Below are 17,374 nucleotides of genomic sequence, written 5' to 3' on the forward strand. Positions count from 1 at the left end.
CTTATCTTGAACCGTCATCTTCAATATCCTCGTGGGCTTCATATGATGAATCGCCATAGGTATAACCCGGCCCCTCCTGGGCGGGTCATACTTAACCCAACAATATTAAGATGCATATAGGGTTTGGATCAACGATCGTTACCAACTCCGGACTTGCAATAGAAGTTGGCGAGTCAGTGTAGATAGTACTTGGAGTCCCTCGAACCGTTGATGAAAATTCCGTGAACCTCCCTCGAACGGTAGACCGAAAGCACGACCTCTTTATTTGGTTGTGAGTGTATGGTCTTCACAATCCGGCTATGTTTCGCCATCCAGAGCTAATTGTCGCTGGAGAATTAGAGGGAGGAGATTAGAACCACACCGGGCTACTAATTATGTGAATTAGAGTAACTACAACCACAAAACGGATTATCTCATAATCCTTGTCGTGTGGCCATGCTTATCTTGGTCGGATCACACGAGGGCCCCAGAGTATATCTTTCTTGATCGGAGGGGCAAATCCCATCTTGCTTGACCATGCCTCGCAACATGGGCCTGGACAAGCCCAAAACCCACCTTTGTAACTACCTAGTTACAGAGTAGCGTTTAGTTGGCCCAAAGCAAGTCTGTCACCATCCCGAGTACATGCACCAGCTCAAGTCTTACGACATAGAACGTATGTTGTACTAGAGACTGACAGATGACATATCGCTGCGTCTTATAGTCGAGTCTGTCCGACTCGGGTTTGGCTACATAGAATCCGATGAGATCCTCACGAGTCCATATTATTCGGTTAGTATCCAATGCTCCATGTCTAGTGAGGCCGATCCATCCACCGTGTCACATGCTAGTCTAGTCGGTTGCGCGTCCACATGGCCCTTTCGACTAGGGTCCTTTTAGGATAGTCATCCTACAATGAATAGTCCCACAAACAAGTTAGGCAATTGCTGATACATATCATTGATAATTTCCAAGGACTATCTTTACTTATAAATACATATAAAATATCATCATACATGATTTCCTCTAGGACATATCTCCAACAGTAAAGATGTTGGTTGACCAAGTTGAAGCTCAAAGATTGTCTAGATGATCAACTCACAAAGTGCAATCTTTGTACCACCTGGGATCAAGTGATCTAGTGGTATGGTAAGTAATTGTGAATTGTGCTTTGTTACCTAACCTGTACTATGTGTTTGTTATGTGTATGTGGTTAGGTGTTTCTCATGGTCTTGCATCAAAAGGAAAGATTTCAAGTAGCCTATGTGCGGATGACATCAAGTGGTGATGGTCATCGGGTTTGAGGAATCCAAGTGCAAGATGAGAAGCCGGAGGTTATATGCTTTGAAGCTTGCGGTCCACATCATGATAATGTGCATGTGAAGATGGGCTTAAGTTAAGGCCTCCCTCATTGCAATACGAGGAAGCATTTCGAGTATCTTCACCAAGTGATGGTGGACAAGAAAAAGATTCCAACTTGAGGCAAGCATTAAAGTAATCATCAAGATCAAGTGGAATGTGAAAGGAAAAGGTATAACTTATCTAGATTTTCCTAGTTTTTCCGGTCTCATGGTGCTTGGAGGGAATACCGGATTATAGGTTTGATAGTCGTACTATCAAGAGGGACTTCTGGGCAAATAGCTTGATCACGTCACATGTAGAGAGATCAAACTTTTTAAGATTTGCATCATTATTTCTTTTTGATCTTGGGTAGTTCTGTATGTGAGGACCTTGGGCTTTTCTATAGCTTTAAAATGAACCTAAGATCATCGAATTCGGAGTTCGTATGCCAAAGTTGTGCATGTTTCAGTGGGCTATTGCAGGTTGTTTCTAGGTACCCGGTGAGCATAGGGTTTGAGGTCATGGGCACGAGGCTTGCGTGTGCATGGGGCTTGTACCATGGACCCCTGGTGTCCAGGAAGTGTCCATTTGAGCCTAACGGCTAGTTTTGGGGGTTGGCTATACAAAAGCTCTTCCTCCCCACCGGTTTGGGAGGTTGTTCATACAATTTCTAGACATCATTTTGAGCATCATACCACCTCTCCCAAACCCCTATCTCCCCTCTATGTGAAGGGGGATTTGTGGATGGATCTTGGAGTCATTTGTTGATTTCTTCCATTGTATCCCCTCTCTTCAATCTCCCACTTTCTTGAGTTGCATCTTGTGAGATTGAGAGAGTGAGTTGAGCATTCGTTTCTTGACATTGCTTTGCATTTGTTGCATTGGTTTGAGCTCCCCGCATTGTTTTGTTCGAGTGTGATCCCGTGAGTTTATTACTCTTGGAGGCTTCCTCCTCCTAGACGGTTTGGTGATGTATTGAGAACTTTGTGAAGAGGCCTAGGTGGACAAGGTTCCTCCGGAGGCTTCCTTTGTGGTGTGCTCCGGGGAAGGTTGTGAAGTGGCCTAGGTGGTCAAGTTCTTTCGGAAGCTTCCGTGTTTGTGGTGTACTCCAAAGAAGTTTGTAGAGGTGTGGTGGTCGGCTTGGAGACCAACTCTGAGTGAATCTAGGCTCATCCATTAGGGGTGAATCGAAAGGGAGAATATGGTGAGTCACTTGGTGACACCCGGAGCTTTGGCTTCGGCACCGCTCCAACGGAGATTAGCACTCTCATGAGTATGAACTTCGAGATAAATCTGCGTCCCCGAGTCACTTGTGCTTATCTCATACCCGAACCCTTTACTTTCCGCAATGCATACTTGCTCATATTGATATATCTTGTGCTCGTTGAATTGCTTAGTTGTTCCGACATTTTCATATCTTGTGATATAGTTTGTGCTTCTTAGTTTTCTTAAGTGCTTATCTTGTTTAGCATAGGTTGTTGGTGCACTTAGCTGAGCCTAGCATATTGAAGATTTGTGCTTGAAAAGTATCTGTTTAGTTTAATTCCACATTAGGATAAAGCCAAATCCATAAAAGTTCAAAACACCTATTCACCCCCCTCTAGTCATCATATAGATCCTTTCACTTATGTTTCCCGTTATTCTCAAAAAAAGAAGCAATTTTGTTATCTAGGTTATCAAGCCTCTTGTTGCAAATGGTATGAAGGGAGTTCGTACGATTAAGATTTCCACTAAGGGCTTTGAGCGGTTCATTAGACTTTTGCAACTCAACTAATTTTTTCTGCATATCCCCTAATTTTTCTAGTATTTGAATTCCTTCTTGAGTGTAACTAAACCCCTTTTGTGGAGGTGGAGTGCCCAATATCCCCTCTATTATTTCATAGGCAGTATTAGCATCACTTTCAGTAAAATTCCCTTTAGCGACAAAATCCATAAGTTGTCCATTAGGCATAGCGAGTCCCACATAAAAGTTTCTTAGAAAAAAAAATTACATCACCTTTTATGGTGCAAACATGATAAGATTTCATTATTCTATACCAAGCATCTTTTAGGTTCTCTCCTTGTTTTTGTTTGAAGTAAACAAGTTCAAAATCAGGAGGGAGAGGAGGAATAGTAACACTAGACATAGCGACAAAACAAGCAAATGAGCAAACAATTTTGTTTTGTGTTTTTGTAAAAAAAGAATTAGAAGTGGAGGAGATGCAAACGTGAGGCAAAGGCAAATAAAAAGTAGAGCAAGTAGATGATAGTTTGTGTGAATGTACTTGATCGGTTTTGATGATGTCTCACCGGCAACGGCGTGAGAAATTCTTCCTGCTACTTGTGAGTTGTGTTGGGATTTTTCCCGAAGAGGAGAGGAGATGCAGTATAATAGAGATAAGTATTTCCCTCAGTGAGAACCAAGGTTTATCGAACCAATAGGAGAATTATGCAAAGCCTCATGAACAACACATGCACACACAAAAGCAGATATTTTCACCCGACACGGGTAAGAGGGTTGTCAATCCCCTTGAACTCGTTAATTGCAAGGATCAAATCTCATAGTGGTAGATGGATAAATTGCAATACGAAATAAAAGTAATAAAATTGCAGAAAGGTATTTTTGTGTTTTTATATATGATAAAAGTAAACCCGGGGGCCATAGTTTTCACTAGAGTCTTCTCTATCGAACACATAGCCTATGGTGGGTAAACAAATTATTGTTGGGCAATTGATAGAAAAGCGCATATTTATGATGATATTCAAGGCAATGATCACGTATATAGGCATCACGTTCGAGACAAGTAGACCGACTCCTACCTGCATCCACTACTATATTACTCCACCCGTCGACTGCTATCCAGCGTGCATCTAGGGTATTAAGTTAATAAAAATAGAGCCTTAAGCAAGATGACATGATGTAGACAAAGTAAACTCAACTAATATGAATAAACCCCATCGTTTTACCCTTAATGACAACAATACAAATACGTGTCTTGTCCCTTTTTGGCACTAGGATATAGAACACCGCAAGATTGAACCCATCACAAAGCACCTCTCCCACTAAAGATAAATCAATCTAGTTGGCCAAAGCAAACGGATAGATCGGGGAGAAATACAAAGCTATAACAATCCTTCATAATAAAGTTCCAAAAGAGACTCAATTACTTCTCATGAATATTCAGATCATAACCCACAATTCATCTGGTCCCAACAAACACACCGCAAAAGAAGATTACATTGGATAGAACTCCAAGAATACCAAGGAGAAGATGGTATTGAAGATCAAAGAGAGAGAAGAAGCCATCTAGATACTAGCTATATGGACCCGTAGGTCTGTTGTAAACTACTCACGCACCATCGTGAGGTAGCACGGGTGATGTAGAAGCCCTATGTGATCAATTCCCACTCCGGCAGAGTACCTCAAAAGGCCTCCAGATGGGACCACGGAATAACAGAAGCTTGCGGCAGCGAAAAAGTGTTTCGGATAGCTCTAAGTTGGTTTCCCAATATTTGAGAATTTATAGAAGTGGAATTAGGTCAGACAGAGCCTCCTGGGACCCACAAGACAACAAGGCGCCCCCCAAGGCGCGTCGGGTTACCTTGTCGTCTCCTTGTACATCCTCTGGTGTCCTCCCGAAGCTTACAGGGTCTCTTATGTCCAAAAAAACTTTCAAAATTTTTCGCATTGTTTGGACTCCGTTTGGTACCTATTTTCTGGAAAACCAAAAACAAGCAAAAAACAACAACTGGCACTAGGCACTGAGTTAATAGGTTAGTCCCAAATATGATATAAAATTCCAAGATTGATACTATAAGTCTATAATAGCATGGAACAATAAAAATAATATATAGATACGTTGGAGACGTATCAACGACACTCAAACACCGACCGAACAAGTTCCTGAGGATATACGATCCTAGGGTCGACCATGTGCCCAACCCAATTCTTGGGGGCTACTGCATTGATGATTCAATGTGGAAAAATCAATGTGCAAAACAATTTTCGAGGAGATTATGAGCCTCGGATTGGTCGGCGGCACCCAACCTGAGTCTCGGGAGCTATTGCGCACCACGTATCTGTTCCTAAAGTATGCTGCCTGATACGTCTCCAACGTATCTATAATTTTTTTTATTGTTCCATGCTAATATATTATCCACCTTGGATGTTTTATATGCATTTATATGCTACTTTATAATTTTTAGGACTAACCTATTAACCTAGAGCCCAGTGCCAGTTTCTGTTTTTCCTTGTTTTTGAGTTCTACAGAAAAGGAATACCAAACGGAGTCCAATTGACCTAAAAATTCACGGAGATTGTTTTTGGACCAAAAGAAGCCCAAGCATCGGAGATGGACCAGAAGAGTCCCGAGGCCACCACGAGGGAGGAGGGCGCGCCCTACCCCCTGGGCGCGCCCCCCTACCTCGTGGCTGCCTCATGGACCCCCCCTGACTTGTTCCCGGCGCCAACACCTCTTATATATCCCCAAACTTCTAGAACAGAACCAAGATCACGAGTTCCGCCGCTGCAAGCCTCTGTAGCCACCAAAAACCAATCGGGGCCCTGTTCTGGCACCCTGCCGGAGGGGAGATCCATCACCGATGTCCATATTCATCATCCCGGCGCTCTCCATGATGTGGAGGGAGTAGTTCACCCTCGGGGCTGAGGGTACGTACCAGTAGCTATGTGTTTGATCTCTCTCTCTCTCTCTCTCTCTCTCTCTCTCTCTCTCGTGTTCTTGATATGGCACAATCTTGATGTACAGCGAGCTTTGCTATTATAGTTGGATCATATGATGTTTCTCCCTCTCTACCTTCTTGTAATGGATTGAGTTTTCCCTTCGAAGTTATCTTATCGGACTAAGTCTTTAAGGATTTGAGAACACTTGATGTATGTCTTGCATGTGCTTATCTGTGGTGACAATGGGATATTCACGTGATCCACTTGATGTATGTTTTGGTGATCAACTTGCGGGTTTCGTGACCTTGGGAATCTATGCATAGGGGTTGGCACACGTTTTCGTCTTGACTCTCCGGTAGAAACTTTGGGGCACTCCTTGAAGTTCTTTGTGTTGGTTTGAATAGATGAATCTGAGATTGTGTGATGCATATCATATAATCATACCCGCGGATACTTGAGGTGACATTGGAGTATCTAGGTGACACTAGGGTTTTGGTTGATGTGTGTCTTAAGGTGTTATTTTACTACGAACTCTAGGGTTGTTTTTGACACTTATAGGAATATCCCAATGGATTGATCGGAAAAAATAACTTTGAGGTGGTTTCGTACCCTACAATAATCTCTTCATTTGTTGTCCGCAATTAGTGACTTTGAAGTGACTCTTTGTTGCACATTGAGGGATTGTTATATGATCTAATTATGTTATCATTGTTGAGAGAACTTGCACTACTGAAAGTATGAACCCTAGGCCTTGTTTCGAAGCATTGAAATACCGTTTTTGCTCACTTTTATCACTAGTTACCTTGCAGTTTTTATATTTTCAGATTACAAAAACTTATATCAACCATCCATATTGCACTTGTATCACCATATCTAACTAGTGCACCTATACAATTTACCATTGTATTGGGTGTGTTGGTGACAGAAGAGACTCTTTGTAATTTGGTTGCAGGGTTGTTTGAGAGAGACCATCTTCATCCTACGCCTCCCACGGATTGATAAACCTTAGGTCATCCACTTGAGGGAAATTTGCTACTATCCTACAAACCTCTGCACTTGGAGGCCCAACAACGTCTACAAGAAGGTAGCATAGTAGACATCACTGCCGAGCAAGGACTAGATCCTCAGGCCGATTTTGCAAATCGACCTGAGTCTCAGGGGCTACTGGGATTAGTGGTCCTGTTTCATCCTTCATGTGCATCCCAGATTTTAGGCCGATACACACTTGAGGGCTACTGGCTATACATCTTGTCAACAAGTAAATTGCACCTATTGGAAATAGTTCTGCAAAAAATCAGCCCAAAACCAATGTGGTGCACTACCTCAGAAATAGTCCAGCATAAAGCCCGGATGCGAGTGGCTGGCTCCATAGAGGGCTTTTCCAGCATTAAGCTCGGTTGAACTTGTTCAAACTTTGTCAAGTCCGAGGTAATCTATGAAACCATGGGATTCTTTGAAGCTCGACTACAAAAAGACACCTTAGATGCAGTCCGGCATTTGAGCTCGGATGCAAGAGGACACCGCCGCATGGGAAGAACTCCAAACCCGAGATGTGGCGTAAAATAACAGGGCATTGATAAAGGCCAAAAACTCAAATGGGCTCCTAGGATACCCAACGTGCAGACTCATCAGATTCATCTCGGTGATCCTGAAGATCAAAGGTGGGAAGATTTGTTGAACAAGCTTCCAAGACCAACGGTCAAAGACGGAGAACAATTCAGAAGAACCGAGGAGTGTCCCCAACTTGAAGACCGATTTAGGGGGCTACTGACAGTGTCCTGGACTAGGGGGACTCACTACGTCGTCTCCCGGCCAGGTGGGTCGGGCCCAGGACCCTCATGATGGTTTACTAATGGGCTACTTCGGGCAGCCCATGACTTATACGAGAAAGATTCCACAAGACTGGTGATCAAGACAAGGACTCTCCACCGACGTAACCGACTAGGACTCTTGTTATCCTAGGCCTCTGGTACATTATATAAGCCGAGGCTAGGCTAGTCGATAGATCATATTCCAGATCATTAGAATCATACACAACAATCTCGTGGTAAATACCTGTAATATGTACTCCCCCATATCAATACAATCAATAGCAGGACGTAGGGTATTATCTCTTCGAGAGAGACCGAACCTGGGTAAAATCTTGTGTCCATATTACCATCGCTCCAAGACGCCTAGCTTAGGATCCCTACCTCGAGATATGCCGAATTTAGCACTAACACAAACCCTAACAAAACTCATTGAAATATCTAAAAATAGTGCCCTCCCGCTGGCAAGGCCCAAGATCCACCGCGGGAGACTAGGCGAACTGGCGGGAGGCAGAGGAACCCTAGACTTCATGAGATATTGACGTATAAATGTGTTGCCTAGTCTCTTCCATCAGATCAGTCATTTGGTTGCATTGGTTAGAGCATGGACTTCTATATGGTATCAGCACCAGAAGGTCCTGAGTTTAGGACCTTCATTGGCCAGAGCATGCACTTTTACAGGGGAGGAGGCGGCTGCATGACAGACAGTTATTTTGGTTGCTATGTTTGCAAAAAAATATTAGATACCAGAAGTACAAAGCATCCCAAACATAATAAAAATTACATTGAGGTCCATGGACAACTGAACAACCATTGCCGCCGCCACAACAAGCCACCGACGTGCCGATGTCGCCGCTCCCATGCCGGAGACGTCCTGACCTTGTCAATGACAGCCGGGAAGTCTTCATGCATGTGCCCCTAAGGACCAGCGTTCAGGAGCCGCAATCGACATGATTGAATTCTTAAATCGATCTGAAGAACCTGACATCAAATCGCCATTGCTTTGTTTGTAATTGCGAAGGAAACAAAGCAAACAATCAAGTTGTGTGGTCTATCCAATTTTGTTAACCAGTAAAAGCTGGCCGTAAAAAGTAGAGAAAAATGCTAAAATGAAGGGAGCCACTACGCGTCCACCGGCGAATGTATTAGAAACATCCGCCGCATGGAGTTCCATTGGATCAGCACTTTGACAGCCATCAGATTGAACCACCACACGCGTGACCACCTTCTTACTTCCTGCAACAATCGCTCAGTTTCGGAAACAGATTCCCCTGTCCGCCATCCTGACACAGCTACGCCCAGCGCGCCCAGCCCCCGCCTCCACAAAATCGTTGCCACCGGTGCACCGGGGGAACTAGTCCTTGCCGTGCTTGCCGGAATTTCTCCTCCTCCTTCGTCTCAACCCCGCAAGAAGCTGCTAACTCCAATTGAGCATGACAGCGATGACCTCTCATGCCCGACCCTTCTTCGGTGTTTTCTGCAAGCAGAGCTATTGAAAGTGCAACTATCCCTGGGTGGTTTTGGTAATGATTAACAACATATAACTCACTGAACTAATGCCATTTCAAGATAAATATTTCAAGAAAGTTCAATGATTCGCATGGCATGGATTAGGAATGTGGACCCCTCAAAATGCTAAGGACAAAAGATTGACTCAAGCTCTAAAGTTCAAGACTCTACACTTTCTATTTTAGTGATCCAAGATCACATTGAGTCTATAGGAAAGCCATTACTATTAAAAGGGGATGAGGTGTTACTTAATGGCTTGCTTGCTCAAAATGCTTAGTGATATGCTCCAAAGCCCTCAACCACTTTATGTCCCAAACCAAAAGTCAAACTCGGCCCCACCGATTTGATCCATCCGGCGCCACTGAGTTCATTTGACATAGCCACTGCCAGAAACCCTAGTCACTTCGGTCTCACCGATGGGGATCTCGGTCTCACCGAGATGGGATTGCAAACTCTCTATTCCCTTCGTAACATTTCAGCCAAACTGAGATGGGCGATCGGTCCCACCAAGTCTGCAATTGAAACTCCCTGTTTCCTTTTTGTAACGCTTCGGTCCCACCGAGACAAGCAAATCGGTCCCATAGAGTTTGCCTGACCAACTCTCTGGTTTGCTTATTGCCAAAGTCGGTCCAACCGAGTTTGTGTAATCAGTCGAACCGAGATTGCGTTATGCCCTAGCCCTAATGATATCGGTCCCACCGAGTTGACATGTCGGTCCTACCGAAATGCCTAACCGTCACATTATGAACTAAATCGGTTCGACCGAGTTTTTGACTCGGTCCCACCGAGTTTGGTGAATTGTGTGTAACGGTTAGATTTTGTGTGGAGGCTATATATACCCCTCCACCCACTCCTCATTCGTGAGGGAAGCCATGAGAACGTGCCTACACTTCCAACGTTCATTTTCTGAGAAAGAACCACCTACTCATGTGTTGAGGCCAAGATATTCCAATCCAACCATATGAATCTTGATCTCTAGCCTTCCCCAAGTTGCTTTCCACTCAAATCATCTTTCCACCAAATCCAATCCTATGAGAGAGAGTTGAGTGTTGGGGAGACTATCATTTGAAGAACAAGAGCAAGGAGTTCATCATCAATACACCATTTATTACCTTTTGGAGAGTGGTGTCTCCTAGATTGGTTAAGTGTCACTTGGGAGCCTCCGACAAGATTGTGGAGTGAACCAAGGAGTTTGTAAGGGCAAGGAGATCGCCTACTTCATGAAGATCTACCCTAGTGAGGCAAGTCCTTCGTGGGCGATGGCCTTGGTGGGATAGACAAGGTTGCTTCTTCGTGGACCCTTCGTGGGTGGAGCCCTCCGTGGACAAGCGCAACCATTACCCTTCATGGGTTGAAGTATCCATCAACGTGGATGTACGATAGCACCACCTATCGGAACCACGACAAAAACATCTGTGTTTCCAATTGCGTTTGCATACTCCAATCCCATCCCTTTACTTTCTTGCAAGTTGCATGCTTTACTTTCCGTTGCTCATATACTTTTTCCATACTTGCTTGAACCATATCTTGATTGCTTGACTTGTGCTAAATTGCTAAAATCTGCCAAGAACTAAAATTGGGAAAAGGTTAGGTTTTTATTTGGTCAAGTAGTCTAATCACCCCCCCCCCCACTAGACATACTTTCGATCCTACAATTGGTATAAGAGCTTTGGTCTCCATTTGCCTTGATTTCCATAGCTTTTGGTGATCATAGCCTTGGTTTCACAACCTAGGAGAGTATGGCGTCTAGCGAGGGAAACTACCACCGTAGAGGTCCTTACTTTGATGGTACTAATTTTGCTAGTTGGAAGCATAAGATGAAAATGCATATTCTTGGACATAACCCCGCCGTTTGGGCTATTGTGTGTATTGGCTTGCAAGGTGAATTCTTTGATGGGAGAGAACCGAACCGTGAAGCTACCGTGGAAGAGTTGAAGATGCCGCAATACAACGCTCAAGCTTGTGATATCCTCTTCAACGGATTGTACCCCGAAGAATTCAACAAAATCAGCCGCCTTGAGAATGCAAAGGAAAATTGGGATACTTTGATTGATATGCACGAAGGTACTGACTCCGTTAAGGAATCCAAATTGGATGTGCTTCAAAGTCAACTTGACAAGTTCAAAATGAAGGATGGTGAAGGTGTCGCTGAAATGTACTCTAGGCTTGCTCTCGTCACAAATGAGATTGCCGGCTTAGGAAGTGAAGAGATGACCGATAAATTCATCATCAAGAAGATCCTAAGAGCCTTGGATGGAAAATATGATACCATGTGCACATTGATCCAAATGATGTCCAATTACAAAGATCTCAAGCCAACGGAAGTCATTGGAAGAATTGTTGCTCATGAGATGTCACTCAAGGATAAGGAAGAGCTTCACAACAAGTCAAGTTGTGCTTACAAAGCCTCATGTGATGCTCCTACATCATCAAGTGAGAAACAAACCTTCAATGAGGAATTGAGCCTAATGGTGAAAAACTTCAACAAGTTCTACAAGAGTAGAAGCAAGGAAAGAAGTTCCAAGTCAAGGTCCTACAATTACAAAAGATCTTCGAGTCGTGAATGTAATTGCTACAATTATGGAAGACCCAGACACTACTCCAATGAGTGTACGGCTCCCTACAAAAGAAGAGAAGATTCACCAAAAGAAGAAGTAGAAGAGAATAATCACCACCAAGAGAGAGAAGGAGTAGAGACGATCATTATGAACGAAGAACCTCCCGGAGAAGCAAGGAAACGGAAGGAGAAATCATCAAAGAGCTACACAAAGCAAAGACATCAAGCTCATGTTGGTGAATTGGTATCCGGCTCCGACTCCGACCATCACTCCGAGAGAAGTTATCACTCCGACTCTGAATATACTCAAGATGAAGGTGTTGCTGGTCTAGCACTTGTGTCAACGAACTCCTATGACATATTTGACTCACCAAATGAAGGAATTGGAAGATGCTTCATGGCTAAAGGCCCAAAGGTATCACACCCCGAGTATGTTGATTTCAATAGTGATGAAGATGACTTGTTAGGTGATGATGATTTACTTGTTGACAACTCTAGTGATGAATACTATGATGAAACGTCAATTAATCATGCTAATCAAGATAAAACGAATGACAATGATAAGGAGAAGATTGAGCGTCTAACTAAAGAACTAAACACACTTAAGTTAGCTCATGAAACTACCTTGGAAGATCATCGAGAACTTATAAAGACTCGTGACAAGTTACGCTTTGAAAAGCTAAACCTTGAGCAAGATCATGAGTTTTTAAAGGCAATCAATGATGATCTTCGCAAGAAAAGTTCTTCTTATATTGCTAAGCGTTTAATCTTATCTACTTACATGCCTCAAGTAAAATCTAGCAACAAAAGTAAGAAAGATTATTCTTCTAGTAGTAACAATAATCATGCTAAATCCAATGTTGTTGCTTCTAGTAGTTCTCTTGATTCCACTAATGATTCTCTTAGCCGAGTTACAGTTGAGCAAGAAAATAGCTTATTGAAGGGAATTATAGAGAAAGGTGTCTACAAGAGCCTTGCTGGAATTAAGCAATTTGAGGGAATTGTATGCAAGCAAGGAAGGCACCGGAAGAATCAAGGTGTTGGTTTTGAACGAAAGTTCAATGCCAATGGAGTTGAGTGGGAAGAAGATCAATACCCCAAGACGAAGTTTGTTCCCCAACAAGAGAAGTATGATCCTACTTCTTTCCAAGGGACACAAGCTCAAGATGATCTTCCACCACAAGACCACAAGCAAAAAGGCAAGGACAAGCTTCAAGAGGAGATTGATGCATTTGAAGAAGCTCCCGAGGCCTTGGTCAAGTGGGTTCCCAAGACTACATCAAGTTCTACTTCATCAAGTTCCACTACAACCCCAAGGATTCCCATCAACATGATGTGGATGCCAAAGAAGAAGAACTAGAGAGTTCTTGAGGGTGACTCCGCCAACATACTTCAGTCATATCATTTTGGCAAGGACAAGTGCAATCAACTTCCACATCTTGGAGTAGTTCAAGGAATCACAAACCCTATTGTTGGTAAGACAAGGGACAAGGTAACCTAATGCTTTCATGGACATCATCTTGTGTGTGCATCACTCTATGTCTATAGATATCCTTGTTTGTTCCTTGTGGGACTAACCCATGTAGGTATTGAAAGTGCAACTCACTCTAATGGATAGCTCCGAAAGATCTACATCAACATTGAGCATCCACATCTTCAACACCTACATAAAGTCATCATCGACAAAACCCAAGGTTAGTTCATACCTCTTAGGGGGGATATCACATCCAGGGGGAGCTTTACTCTAAGAATTGAGCTAAAGCAACTCTAATGGTGTGAACACAACAATGCTTTATGTAAAAGTGGTAACCCCACTTGTGCTTAAACGATGAGTATGACCTATGATCAAATGTTCTCATTTGACTCCTAAGTCAATATACTCATATATAGATGACCTAGTCATCTCCAATTGCTTGATAGATGCTAGAATGATTGTGCATGCTTTGCCACATATTTCATTTGCCATTTTATTGTGTGAGCATGTTGGTTGCATATTTTACTCATTCAAGGACATTCACTTGTTGTTTTGATTTTTTGGCTCTTTTTATTTTGCCAAGTGGATGGACAAGAATGCCTAAGAACCTTCTCTAGCTATCTATGCTTTTATTGTCTCAAACTCTATTCATGCTACATCACAAAGTTTGATCAAGTCAGATTCGAACCACTCAGTGTGAGGAGCACTCGGAGTCCCCGATTCGTCGTAGACTTAAACTTCCAAAACCTCTTTGTGCATTTCGGTCTGATCGAGACATCCATTTCGGTCACACCGAGTTCACTAAGTTGATCTAGGTTTTCATCTCGGTGCAACCAATTTGAACACTTCGATCACACCGAGTAGCAGCAACCGCTTGTGATTCTGCAATCTTGGTGCCACCGAGTTGTTCTACTCGGTCACACCGACAGGGTCGGGATATAAATACCCACGGGTGAGATTTTGGAAAATACTTCAAACCCCCTCAGCCCGCGCGTGTCCTGCTCTGCCTCCTCGGGTCTCCGGATCGCCTCCTTACCGCCAGTGACCTCCCGCCACTGGTTTTTGCCGCAGTCAATGGAATCTGCTCCGCCGTCACCGCCGTAGCGAACATCCACCAAACTAGGGTACATGTTCTACCCCTTGTGCTATCATTTTAACTCCGATTCCTAGCATGAGGACAATGCCATGATTCTTGCCACGAATGAGACAAATCTATCTAGCTAAATCTTCCTTAGGACTAGTTTGATTCGAAAATTTTAGGGTTAGCTCTCCGCAGAACTCATCTCGGACCGACGGAATCATAGAAATCAGTCTCACCGATTTGGCTTAGGCCATTGCACATGCGCTTTTCGGTCTGACCGAAAAATGCAAATCGGTGTGACCGAGTTCAGGATTCTGTGAAACCCTAGCAATCTCGGTGCCACCGAACTATGACTCGGTCTAACCGAGTTCACTAGTTTAGGTCCCAAAAGTTGCTTCGGTATCACCGAGTTTGTCAATTCGGTAGCTCCGAGATCATTTTTGTAGAGAACTAAAACTAAGTTTTTGACTCATTTGTTTTGCAAAACCTCTGTACTTTGTGATGCTCATCTACTCTACCTCATCTATAATCTATTCACAGGGCTTACTGTCAGTTGTTGCCAAGATGTCTGACCAGAGTGACAGCCAGAACAGATACGAACAGCAAGAGTAGTTGAGTGAGGGCACTAGTCCCTCAAGCAGCTATGATGAGGGTAGCAGGAGCACACTAGTAACTTGCCCGAGGCAGCTACTAGAGCAAGGAAGAAGAGAACTTCAGATTCTGAAGATGAAGATTATGTTGCAGCTGAAGATGAGGCCACCTCAAAGAAGAGAGTGGTGAAGAAGGAGTTTGGCACTGCTGCATCCACAAAGCCAGGCATGAACAAGAAGGCACCTGCTAGGAGGATCCCAACCTCCAAGCCAAGAAATGTTGCCACAGGACAAACTATGAAGTTCACAATTGAATCTGATGAAGAGGCAGCTGGTGATGACAAGAAGAAGAGGGCAAGAACCACAACAGCTAAAGTTCTTGGAAAGTCTACTATGGTGAGGTCTTCTGATGAAGAGGAAGAGGAAGAGGATGCTTCTCCAGCACCTAAGGCGCAAAAGCTAATGGGAGATGCAATTAAATCAGGGGCTGCTCCTAAGCCCAAACCTGCTCCCAAAGCTGCTGCTCCAGCCACCAAGTCTGCACCCAAGAGGAGTACAAGAAACATCCCTGCTGAGGAGAAGAACAAGGCCCCAGTGCCTGAAGCTAAAGAAGAAGAAGCTGAAGCCCAAGTGCTAAGGAAGCTCAAACCAAAGATTCCAGACCACAATGACACACATCCTGTGGTAGAGGACATGAGCATCAGGAAGGATGCAGGTCTGAGACTTTGGAGGAAAAGTGACCCATATGCTGTAAGGAGGAGAATTGATGTGGATTACAGGTTCCACACTAAGGAACAACAAGACTTTTATGAGACCATTCTGCTTGACAAGAAGCCAATAGTCTATGATATGAGATGGGTTGACTGGACATACATCAGAGAGAATGAAGATCACTTCCCAGGTGTCTATGATAGCTTCAACGCTTGTGGACTGGGCAAGTTTGTTGGTCAGAAGCTCACTAAGTGGAATGATGAGCTGATCATGCAATTCAGTTCCACTGCTCACTTCTATCTTGATGGAAGGATTGTCTGGATGTCAGAAGGTACTAGGTACCAATCCACAGTTGATGAATGGGCCAGATTGATAAATGCCTCAGCAGCTCATGAGGATGACTTGGATGTGTATGCCAAGAAGAAGAAAGACCACAACTCTATGGCCAGTATGTACAAGGAGATTCCTGATGATGCCCTAGAAACTCATAAGTTGGGCTTAGTGAAGTTTCTGTTGTCTGGTTTGCTAACTATCAACACTATCCTCAGGCATACTCTTTTGCCCAAGTCTGGAGATCATAGAATGATAAGAGCACATTCTATCAACTTGCTGCACATATTTGATGTCCCTTAGAAGTTCAAGGTGATGAGTCTGATTGTGGAAACAATCAAGAGGACAGCTGCAGATCAGAAGAGGTCTTGTGGGTATGCTCCACATATTCAGGTGCTCATCAACTCAAACATGGGCACATGCACTTATTTGTTGGACAAGGAGCATTTACCTCTCAAGCTAGATTTTGAGGACAACACTGTGGTCATGGATGAGAAAGATCCTTCCTCAGTGCAAGCACATGAGAAGAGAGAAAAGGCAAAGGCAGAGAAAGCTGCAAAGATGCCAAGTGCTGAAGAGGCATCTCAGGTGTTCCTAAAGAGCAAACAAGATCAGCTTAGGTATCTAATCCAATCCACCTTGAGGATTGAGAAGGGCTTGGCCACCCTGACTCAAAATCGGGAGAGTTTGGAGAGAATCATTGAGTAGAAGTTCTATGATCTTGATGTCAAAGTAACTGAGATTCAGTCAGCAGTAGAGCAGCTCCAGGAGGAAGCAGAGTAGAAGAAGAGAAAGACAACTATAGATGTTTTTCAGTGAGTGTATGTGCCAAGAGGTCAGAGATCTGATGCAGTGCATGTTCCTGATACTAGAGCCACTACATCTGCATCAGCAGCCACAGCTTTAGTGCCACCTCTAGCAGCCACTCCACCAGCTCCAGCTACATCAACAAAAGCCTTCGTCCTGGGAGTCATCGCCACACCACCTCATGGAGACCAAGCCTGAGAGACGCATAACATTATGCATATTTGAACTTTTTGGTAACTTGTTGTCAAAGGGGGAGAAATATGTACAGATCATAGTCTTCGAGAGAGAGAGTGTTGCCTTTTGTCTCTCTTTGCACTTTATTTGGTTGAACTTTTATGTGTGTTTGCTTGATACATTATGTTCTTTTGTGAGATACTTGGATGATCATGTGTTTGATCATATGCTACCTTAATGTGTGCTTGAATGATACTATCCTTTATATCCATTTATGATCATTCACTTTGCTTGGTGATGAGTGCATATTTTAAATTGTTATCATTTTGAGCGCTCCACCAAGATGTATGTGA

Source organism: Triticum dicoccoides, chromosome 5B (assembly GCF_002162155.2).
Source record: "Triticum dicoccoides isolate Atlit2015 ecotype Zavitan chromosome 5B, WEW_v2.0, whole genome shotgun sequence".
NCBI lineage: Eukaryota > Viridiplantae > Streptophyta > Magnoliopsida > Poales > Poaceae > Triticum > Triticum dicoccoides.